At 37.7% G+C, this 11,053-nt stretch overlaps 1 long non-coding RNA gene across 1 annotated transcript; it reads right to left on the reverse strand.

Moving 5' to 3' along the window:
- Window positions 1-143: 143 nt before the first annotated feature.
- LOC141506954 (uncharacterized) lies at window positions 144-10,348 on the reverse strand. Its single transcript, XR_012474038.1, has 2 exons — window positions 6,030-10,348; window positions 144-5,606 (listed from the first exon to the last, which is right to left on the reverse strand). It is a non-coding gene; the product is annotated as an uncharacterized LOC141506954 (long non-coding RNA).
- Between the last annotated feature and the right edge of the window lie 705 nt (window positions 10,349-11,053).

Genomic DNA, 11,053 nt, shown 5'->3' on the forward strand with positions numbered 1-11,053 from the left:
TATGGGAGGAAATGTGTAAATCCATATTTGTATCTATTATATGTATACATATATGTTGTTTGTCCTTCATTTTTGAAGATCATAGTTGAATGGGATTTAATTGAGGCAGAGTTGCACAAATTTGTCAGTCTCACTTTCTCTTCCAGAGTCATGGAAGTCCTGTAGCAGGACAAAAGTCCGGATAACTGGTGATGGCCCAGGATGCAGTCTTTGATGTCTGACCAAGCTGTAAGTTCTCTTTCATGCCCATTGGAACAAATTGTTCTAATCTACCCATCCTGATGGGGGAATTCACATGCTTGGGGTAGAAACCTCCCTAATTCATTGACAGATTTGAGGTCCATTGGTTACCTGATTTGGTTCAACTGGGGTATAACCACTGTGCCTACCACTTGGAATTTCTTGGAGCCACAGGTGAGAGCTGGATGCTAACTGGACAGCAAAGGTAGATGAGCAGTATACTTCTCTATAGATAGTTCTTTCCTTTGAAATAGAATGTAAGCAGGAAGCTAGGTGGTAAGGGGATAGAGAATCAGGAGAAACTGAGTTCAAATTCAGTCTCAGTAATATTACAATAATTACCTAGCTGTGTGACCCCATTGCCTTGAATAAATTTTATAAAATTAAAAATAGATATAGAATATAAACTCCTTGAAGGCAGACTATCATTTTCATCTGTATCACTGGCAAACCAGAATAGAGGGTCATTTAATAAATGCTTGTGAGTTAAATGACTGATTCCTCAAACACACAACTACATGCTGATGCCATGCCATTTGTTTTATGATTATATTCATATATAATCTTTGCAAAAATATAAAGCATTTTTCTCTTAACCATCCTGTGAAGTCCTTAGGGGAAGAACTATTATTGTCATTTTACAAATCAAGAATGTGAGGTTTAGAAATCTAGTTAGTTTCAAAGGAGATACGACCTGAAATCAGACCTCTTGAGTCCAGGACCAATGCTATTTCCACTGAATCAGCCTTTTATTTTTCACTGTTATTTACTTTCTGAGCAGCAAAATATATTTTAGTGATAGCTCTGCATACAGAATTTCTTTATTCTCTGACAGACCAGAGACAAAACATCTAGTTGCCTTTCCAGGCCAGACCCAGGCATGACCTGGCCAATGAAGCAAGGAGAGGAGAAAAGGTATCTGCAGACCTCTGGGTGAGAGGCCAGGTGAGTCACCTGCACATCTCCTCTGTTCTTGACCTCTCTGATCAAGCTGACAGGCAGGAGAGGCCTTCCATAATAAAGATGTCAGCTGTGCACTGAAAGATGTAAGGAGACAAGCTTACTATGGCTTGGTGCCACACAAATGATTTTGGATGGGCTTTGGCCAGATGCCTGTACCACTCACAGGGCCTTGTCTGTGTTGGCTTCTTCCATGCCAAGCAGGAAGTGCATCACATAAATACTGTCCTTGGGCTCATCAGTTATAAACTATGGCAGCAAGAAGACTGGCCTTAGGCAAAACTGATGTTAGGGGAGGTTTTTCTTCCAGGGCCTCTTAGCATTCTCCACATTCAGGAATCATAAATTTTATCACACTTCTTCTCTTGACATGCTCTCACTCCTCCAGGTATAGCCTTTTATTTTTTCTTAATTTTTTATTTCACTAAATATTTCATATTTTTAAATTGTTTTAAGATTCATCTTTTAAAATTTTGAGCATTTAATTCTCTCCTTCCTTTCTGCCCCACTGACACCATTTTGAGAAAGCAATCAATACATCAATCATATCTGTCGAATCATGTAAAATGCATTTCCATATTAATCCTGTTATACACACACACACACACACACACACACACACACACACACACACACCAATGCAAGAAAATGTTTACAAGTTAAATGTTTCCTTCAATCTGTTTTTGTTCATAATTTCTCTAGAGGTTAGTTTTTTACAGTTCATCATCATTACAATATTACTATTATGTGTGTACAATGTTCTCTTGGTTCTGCTCACTTCATTTTGCATCAGTTCATCAGATAAATCTTCTAAGAATATCCCATACTTTTCCTAAATTTCTACCTAATACTGGATAGGATCTAGATCTGTAATCAGGAAGACATTAGTTCAAATCCTGCCTTAGATACTCATTAGCAGTATGACCTTGTGGTAAGTTTCTATACCTCTCTATGTCTCAATTTTCTTTTCTGTAAAATGGAGAGAATAATAGTCCTTGCTGACACAAACTTGTTTTGAGGACCCTCTCAAATGAGGCAATAGATCAAAGTAAACCTTAAAGCACTATAAAAATATTATCCTTCTATCCTTGATAGAAGAGATGACGTTTTCCTTTTCTTTGTATCTCCAGAGTTTAGAACAATGTCTATAACACATAGAAAGAACTTAATAGTGCTTGTTGATTGTGAGGTAACTATCAGGAAAATCTGACAAACAGATATTAATTGTCAATAATAGTTTGAAGTGTTATCCCTTCTCAGTAATTTATTTGCATTTTCACAGTGATTCTATAGGTGAGAATTTTAGGCATTGCCCAGGGTCAGTAATTCATATTGTCTGGATTCCACCTAATCTCCTGAATCTCAATTTCCCTTCAATTTAAATGACTGAGAGTCTAGTAAGGGAAATATTTTCACTCCTCTCAAATTATACCAAGTAGGTATCTTCTTACTTGACTTATATGTAGAACTGAACTAGCATTTATAGTTATGAATGCTCATCTTTAAGTAGTTGGAAATATCTGACTACAAAGTGGTGACTTTAGAACTCTGATAATTGATGAAGTTTTATATGTAAAGCTAATTCTAATCTAGGCAAAAATAGTAGGATCATCAAAATTTGTTTTTGCTGTTCTCTTTCCTTCATGGTAATGCCTTCACTTCCTCCTTTGTACCTTCTCTTTTCTCTTGCCCCTCTGTCCTCCCATAAATACTGGTCTTTGGTTCCTTCATACTATGATCATTCATACAGCTAGTATATGTTATACATATAGTATATAAAACTTGAGTCTTAGAGAGTATGAGACCAGTTCTCTCTTCCTCTTTGTACGCACTCCTCACAATGAGCTTGTGAGCTAAGTAATGTCATCATTTGACAAATGAGCAAACCAAGACTCAGACAAATGAGAAGCTCATATATCTAACAGATGCCACAGCTAGGACTCAAACCAAGTTTAACTCCAAAACATAGCTTTTTTCCTTATTATGTCAGTGTTTGCCTACATATGAGTTGAGTGACACTACCAGCGACCATTCCCTCCCAAGGAGATCATTCATGTTTTCTGTGTGAGGAAGTGGGGTCAAGTTTCAGCAAGCAATCATAGTTTAGTCCTAGAAGAGATCCCAGGAGTCATCTTAACCTAAACTCTCCTATTACAGATGAAGAAATTGAGGACCAGAAGGATTAAATATCTTGCCTAATGTTATCCTGTTAAAGTGGCAAAGACATCATTTGAAACCTGGCTTTTAGACCCCAAATTTATCAGTCTTTCCCATTGTATATTGTCATATTCCTTCCCCTACCCTATAAATGTGAAGAAATTCAGCCAGGAGATTAATGACCTTCTGGGGAAAGCCCCTCTCCAATTCTTAGAGAAGTTGCTTCTTGGAACAGAACCAATCTAGCTTTCTTCACCTGAAGAGCTCCACAGCTGCCAGAAAAAAAAACAGAAAAGGTAAACCAAGTAGTCAAGACTCACTTCAAGCTAGAAAGGGAATACTCCCTGTCTGATTAGGAATCCCCTTGAGTCAAGTAAAGTTTCATCCATATTCTCTGAATAGCAGGTCGTTGTCATCACTGTTATTTATACAAATCACAGATGTAAAAGTCAAGTCAAGCTAGCATTAATTAAGTGCTATGTCACAGACATTGTGTTAAAGGACTGGGGGTATAAAGAAAGGCAAAAGACCATCCTTGCCCTCAAGGAGCCTGCTTCCTCCCCCCAGTCCTCAAGCTATATATAGGATAAACTGGATATAGCTAATCTTAGGGAAAGGGTATTATAATTAACAACTAAATTGTGGACTTCATATGTGTTATAGGTGATAGAAAAACCTGGAGAAATGTAGTGAAAAGAGGTTGCTGACTCTCTTGTGTTTTCAGAGAAATTTCAAAAAATAATGGTTATGAGACTAATCATTTTCATTAGATATAGTTGTTTTCTATTTTACCAAGCTTGTCATTCACTACACCTCTGTAAAATAGATATTTCACCTCTCTGGACCCCAGTTTCTTGAAGGTTGGAGTAGAAAGTATCTCTAGGTTCCCCAAGAGAATGTAAACTCTTTGAGCGGCTCTTTTTTGCTTTTGTCTTTGTATACCTAGAGCCTACTACATATTGGGTATTCTTAATGATGATTATGTTTGTCCTTTGTTCTAGAAGACCATGACACAGGGAGATGAAGCCATGACAAGCAAATATATTGTATCTGAGTGAGGGGGCTGTGCTAAATCATCACCTTCACTTTCTACTCCAGAGCCATCTGGGTCCAGTGACCAGATAGGAATCAGATTGACTGGAGATGGCCCTGGATGCAAGGCAACCAGGATTAAGTGACTTGTTCAAGGTGACACAGCTAGTAAGTTTCAAGTGTCTGAGGTCATATTTGAACTCAGATCCTTCTGGAGTCCTGTTGACTCTAAGGCTAGTGGTCTATCTGCTGTACCATTGGCTCTCAATAAATGCTTGTTGAATGAATGAATGAATGCATGGATGGATGGATGAATGAATGAACATGTCATGGTTCTGGATTCTATGGAGAGAAGAAGAGTGACTTGTCAAAGGCTATTAACAACATACATGCAAATGACAAATACTTCTAGGCTCAAAAGATCAGAGAAGTAGGTGGAATGATACATAAAGACCTTACAAATATATTAGGGAATTACAAGCAGTCTAAGAATGGGGTTATCAACATCTGCCCATAATAAGGCCACTGTTTTTCAAGTTCAGTAAAATGTGAGCAAAGATGTTTAAAAAACACTTCCAAACCCCAATACATTGTTGGTGGAGCTGTGAACTCATCCAACCTTTCTGGAGAGCAATTTGGGATTATGCCCAAAGGGCAACAAAAATGCGCATACCCTTTGACCCAGAAATACCACTACTGGTTCTATTCCTGAAGAGATTATGAAAAAGGGTAAAAACATCACTTGTACAAAAATATTTATAGCAGCCCTGTTTGTGGTGGCAAAAAATTGGAAATTAAATGAATGTCCTTCAAGTGGGGCATGGTTTAACAAACTGTGGTATATGTATGCATTGGAACACTATTGTTCTATTAGAAATCAGGAGGGATGGGAATTCCAGGAAGCCTAGAAGGATTTTCATGAACTGATGCTGAGTGAGATGAGCAGAACCAGAAAAACACTGTATACCCTAACAGCAACATGGGGGTGATGATCAACCTTAATGGACTTGCTCATCCCTGCAGTGCAACAACTAGAGATAATTTTGGGCTAATTGCATGGAGAATACCATCTGTATCCAGAGAAAGAATTATGAACTTTGAACAAAGACCAAAGACTATTACCGTCAAATTAGAAAAAAAGTTATATTAAAAATTTTACTTACCTCATACTCTATTTTTCTTCCTTAAGGATATGATTTCTCTGTCATCACCTTCAACTGAGATCAATGTATAACATGGAACCAATGTGGGGGTGGGGTGGGGGGAGGGAAGCAAGAATGGGGGAAAAATTGTAAAACTCAAAATAAATAAAATCTTTCTTAAAAAAAAATACTCCCAAGCTAACCCTGTACTCCCTTCCAGACTCACTGCACCTGTTCCTGCCTCCCTAAAACCGTAAAGATTAGTTAACCGGCAGTTTAGGCAAGAGTTTTTTTTTTCCATGTGTGCATGCCCTTCACATCAGAGAAGGAAGCAGCTTCCTCCCCCAGAAAATGCAATTAAAAAAACAAATTATATCAGCAGGGCTCTCTTTGCTCGAAGTGTGAGCTTGATAGAAATCAGCAATGCAAATGGTGCTCAAGTGCATTGAGAACTTCCGCTTTCCAAAAAGGGGAGAAATTAATTGCTTTTATACTTACCGTCCCGATAAGCCCGAGGCACATGCTATACACAAGTAACAGCAGCCAGGAGCCCTCCACAAGGAGTAAGAAAGAAGCAAAAGCAATAAATCTCCCTCGGAAAGGCTGGCGCGCCCCACTGCAGATGTGCACAGCATGGTCCTCCTTGGGTCTGCGGTCCACCGAGGCTTTGCCAAGAGTCCTGGCTTGGCCAAGCTCTGCTCAAGATGACAATCTGAAGAGTCCTCCGGTGCGGTGGGGGGAGGGGGAAATGAGAAAGCATGAGTTTTTCCCATAAAGAATCCTTGCCTTCATTTTTAACATCAAAATACTGCCCATTTGACCAGAGAATAGAAGAGCTTCAGCAATGAGTCCCCAGGGTGAGCCAGTGTTCTTGTCTCCAGCAATGACACTGAGGGCACGTACTAGGTCCTGGTTATGCTCTGAAATTCAAGAGATCAGGAATATTTCCAGTCTCCCATTCCCCAACCTCACTTCCTTCCCTTACTAACTTGAATGACTGAAGTTATTGTACAGATGGGGATAAAGATAAGTAGTCAATTGTTGAGTGGTTTTAGCTAGGACTCTCTGTGACTCCATTTGGAGTTTTCTTAGCCAAGATAATGAAGTGGTTTGCCATTTCCTTCTCCACTGCTCATTTTACAGATAGGAAACTGAGGTAGACAGGGTTAAGTGCCCTGCCCAGGGTCACACAGCTACTAAGTGTCTGAGGTAGAATTTGAACTCAGGTCCTCCTGACTCCAGGTGAAGAGTCTATCCACTGTACCACCAAGCTTTTCCCAAGCTACAAAAAAATCTCTCTGACCTGTTGGTATCTTCCCTCTGAGATTATTCTCCAATTACACTCTGTACAGACCCTCCAGCTCATTTACAGATGAGGAAAAATGAGGCAAATGGGTTTAAGCGATTTGCCTAGGTTCATACAGCTAATAAATAAGGCTGAATTTGAATCAAGATCCTCCTGACTCCAGAGTGAGGGTTTTATTTACTGTGTCACCCTACTGCCTCCACATATCCATATCCCTATACTCACACAATCTATGTGCATATGTGTCTATAGAATCTGTACACATGCACACATATTTGTATATATACATATGTGCATTGTATATTCCTGATTAAATCTTTTATAATCTCGCACATATATCTGTATGTGCTTTTTTTTCCCTTTTTTTGCATTTTGCAAAATTTGCTAAATGTCCTTCATTAGAACAAGAGCTCCAGGAAGGCAGGGATTTGTTTTTGCTTTTCTTTGTGTTCCCTGTGCCTGGTACAGAGCCTATTGTGTGCTACAAGGCTTTAAAAAATGCTTGTTGACTGTGATTTTATTGATACAGGGAACTCCTGGACAAGAAAGCTCCCTCCAGCAGATTGATACCTTCTCCACAAATTATAGTGTTAGAGAGATGCCTGGAGCACTGAAAGGTTAAGTACTTAGCCAAGGCTAGACTGGAACTCAGGTCTTCACCGCTTCCCAGAAGACCCTCTATACACTTCAACACATTGCTACTATGAAATTATAGAATTTGGAAGAAATCTTGGAAATTATCTAATCTAAATCCATCCATTTTCAGGCAAAAAACACTGAGTCTGATAAATTTTATCTAACTTGATCAAAGTCACAAAAATGAAGTAGAAAAACTGAGATTTGGATCCAGGGTCTCTAACTTTTGGCAGCGAGGGGACTCAGAAGATAGTGCTGGGCTTGTAGTCAAGTAGACTCAACTTTATGGGTTCAAATCTGTCCTCAGACATTTGTGAGCTGTGTCACTCTGGGCAAGTCATTTAACCCTGTTTGCCTCAATTTCCTCATCTGTAAAATGAACTGGAGAAGGAAATGGAAAACCACTCCAGTCTCTTTGCCAAGAAAACCCTAATTGGGGTCCAGAATGTTGGAATGACAAACAATAAAACAAATTCTTGGTCCAAATCCTGTACATTTTCCTCTACACTATACTATCAATCTTTCTAAAGAAGTGACTGATGGGGGCAGCTTAGGTGGTGCAGTGGATAGAGCACCAGCCCTGGAGTCAGGAGTACCTGAGTTCAAATCCAGTCTCAGACATTTAAAAATTACCTATCCATGTGGCCTTGGGCAAGTCACTTAACCCCATTGCCTTGCAAAAAAAAGTGACCAATAGCTCTGTAGTCTAAATGTAGATGTGCATGGTGTTATATAAATATTGGATGCTTTTTTTTCCTTATCTTATAAGCAATGTTAAGAGAGACTTGATGATGCCCCAAGGTCCTACTCCTTGATTATAAGATTCCAAGGAGTTTTTAAATCTACTTATTTTGGGGATATGTATTTGGGATAGGAACATATTATATTTGCTACTCAGTGGATGGATTAGTACAGTGATCCTTTCCCTTTGTCCTGAAATGATCTCTCTTGAGTTTTAAGGAGGATCTTCTAGTTTAAATATTCTTTAATTTCATGAAAAGTTTTCATCCTTTAGATATTTCTGTCATCATTCTGTTAACATCCCCACCCTGGCCCATCTTTTAAGCTTCAAGAATCCTTTAATTCTCTCTCATGATGCAGGCCCTTCCATCCCCTTGATCATTATATTGATTTTTTATTGGACTTTTTTTTTTATTATATCTCCACTATGTCACTGAGCACAGTTATCAGAATTAGTACATTCCAGCATTGCCAGACAGGCACATAAACCTGGTTTTGTACAAGATCAGGATGATGTTTTCTTGGTGCTTTTAGTCTCCACTGAAGGGAGTATTATTGATTTGAGTTCTCCAGAATGAAATCTCCTGTGTCTTGATTCAGGCCTGAGAAGGGCAGTAGTGTTGGGCAGGAAAAGCATATTTTCTTTTTTTTTCCTTTGAGTTCATGTATTTGTTTTCATTGTTATACTATTTATTCATGAAATATTAGTCTTACAGAGTCAATAATAACATACAGTAAAAGCTGCATCTTATTAATCAGCAAACACTCAAGTCCATCCATGTATTATGGTCTATCTCTCAGAGTGTTGTGATGAAAAGGCTTTGAGAATCTGAAAGCAATTTATAGAATGTGAATTATTATTTCATAATGATAACTGGTGCTCTTAACTATCATCCTGTATCACCCTCTTGCATTTTGGAATGCCCACTCTGTCCAAGACCCTCTTCTCTGTTCTCTCTTATTTGCTTCCATAAATTTAATTATCATTTCTATGTAAATGATTCCAAAACCTGTTACCCCAGGCTCCATCTTGCATTCCACATAGACACCTAGTAGACATTTCCATTTGGATATCCCATAGGCATCTCAAATTCACCATGTCCAAAGAACATCTTTTTTCCCTTTCTCAAAAATTTACCTTTCCCCTAACTTACTAATTTCTGTCTAGAACTGGACAATTTTTACAAGTACCAAGGGTATTATTCCTTGGGGTCATACTTAATTTTTCCCTTTTCCTCATCCCTAGTTGGAGAATTAGTTGTCAAACCTTATTGATTTTTACCTCCAAATCTCTCATATCTAAAATTTCTCTCTATTCACAGGGTAAATCCCCCTTTGCTCCTACTCCCCCCTACTCCAGGTCAGTACCTTAGTACTTCTCACCTGGACTATTACATTAGTTTCCTAATTGTTCCACCTTCTTGTGTTTCTCCTATCTTCATTCCGTCTTCCACATAGTTGTTAAACAGAGAACCCTAAATTACAGATCTTCCCAAATCACTCCATTACTCACTAAGTTCCAGTGGCTCCCTATTGCTTTTCAGATGAAATGCAAATACCTCTTTTGTATTTAAATTGCTTCAAATCTAGTTCTATCTTACCTTTCCAGGATACACATTATTATACATGTCTCTTTCATCTGTTCTACAGTCCAGTCAAATGGGCATATTTGCTGTTCTTTATATAAGACATTCCATCTCTTATCTTTCTGCCTTTTCAGAAACTGTCTTACATGCCTGACCAGTACTTCTGCCTTACCACCACCTCTTAAAATACTGAGCTTCCCCATTTTGTTTTTTGGTGTTTGTTGTATTGATGAATGTTACTTCTTTATGACATTTCCAAATATACTCTTCCTCACAGCAAAGCTTTCCTTGTTAACAGAGATGAAAAAAATGTTCAGTAAAACTAAACAACATATTGACCATGTCTGAAAGCATATGTAACATTATAAATATGTAGTCCACCCCCTTTGCATTTTCACCTTTCTTTTTCAGAGTTGAAGCTTCAACATTTATAATTTCACAACATTCAGTTTCAGGTTTTGTTTTTGTTTTTGATTTATCTACTATTGTAGTCATTGTGTAAATCATTTCCTGGCATTCCTTACTTCACTCCATAGAAATTTCTCTGAATTCCTTATATCCTCCCTCCCTCCCTCTCTTCCTTCCTCCCTCTTTCCTTTTTTCTTCCTTCTTTGCTATCTTCTTTTTCTTTCTCCCTTCTTCTTTGTTTTCTTCCTTCTCCCCTCCTATCCATCCATCTATATTCTCTCCCTTCCTTACACTTTCCAGCATTAACTATTTCTGCCCTTTTCATCTTTGCCAATTTGTTGACAAAAGGTTTGCATTTCTCATTATTAGTAATATGATTTGGAACAATGTTTTATATGGTTATTAAAAATTTGTAATTCTTTTGAGACTACAATATTTACAATAGCTTATTGATGTTTTCTTATCTTATATAGTTGTGTCAATTCACTATATATCTAGACTTTTATCAGAGATATGAAACAAAGACTTTTTCTCAAATTTCATGTTCTCAAATTCATATAATTGAAATTATCTCTTTTATATTTCACAGTCATCTCTATTTTGATCAAGAAATTTTCCCCATTAATTGCTATAAAAGACTTTATCTCATTCTCTTCTCATTTTTAAGGTTTTTTTTAAAAAAAAAAAACTTGTAACTCATATGCATGAGAAAATTGATTTCATTGTTCTGTTTGCTTTTCTTGAGGATTTTATTTGTTTATCTTATATTTCTTTTATCTGGGATGTTTACCTAATGGTTTTTTTAATTCATTGACATTTATTAAGTACCTATTATTTGCTAGACC

Source organism: Macrotis lagotis, chromosome 1 (assembly GCF_037893015.1).
Source record: "Macrotis lagotis isolate mMagLag1 chromosome 1, bilby.v1.9.chrom.fasta, whole genome shotgun sequence".
Lineage (NCBI taxonomy): Eukaryota > Metazoa > Chordata > Mammalia > Peramelemorphia > Peramelidae > Macrotis > Macrotis lagotis.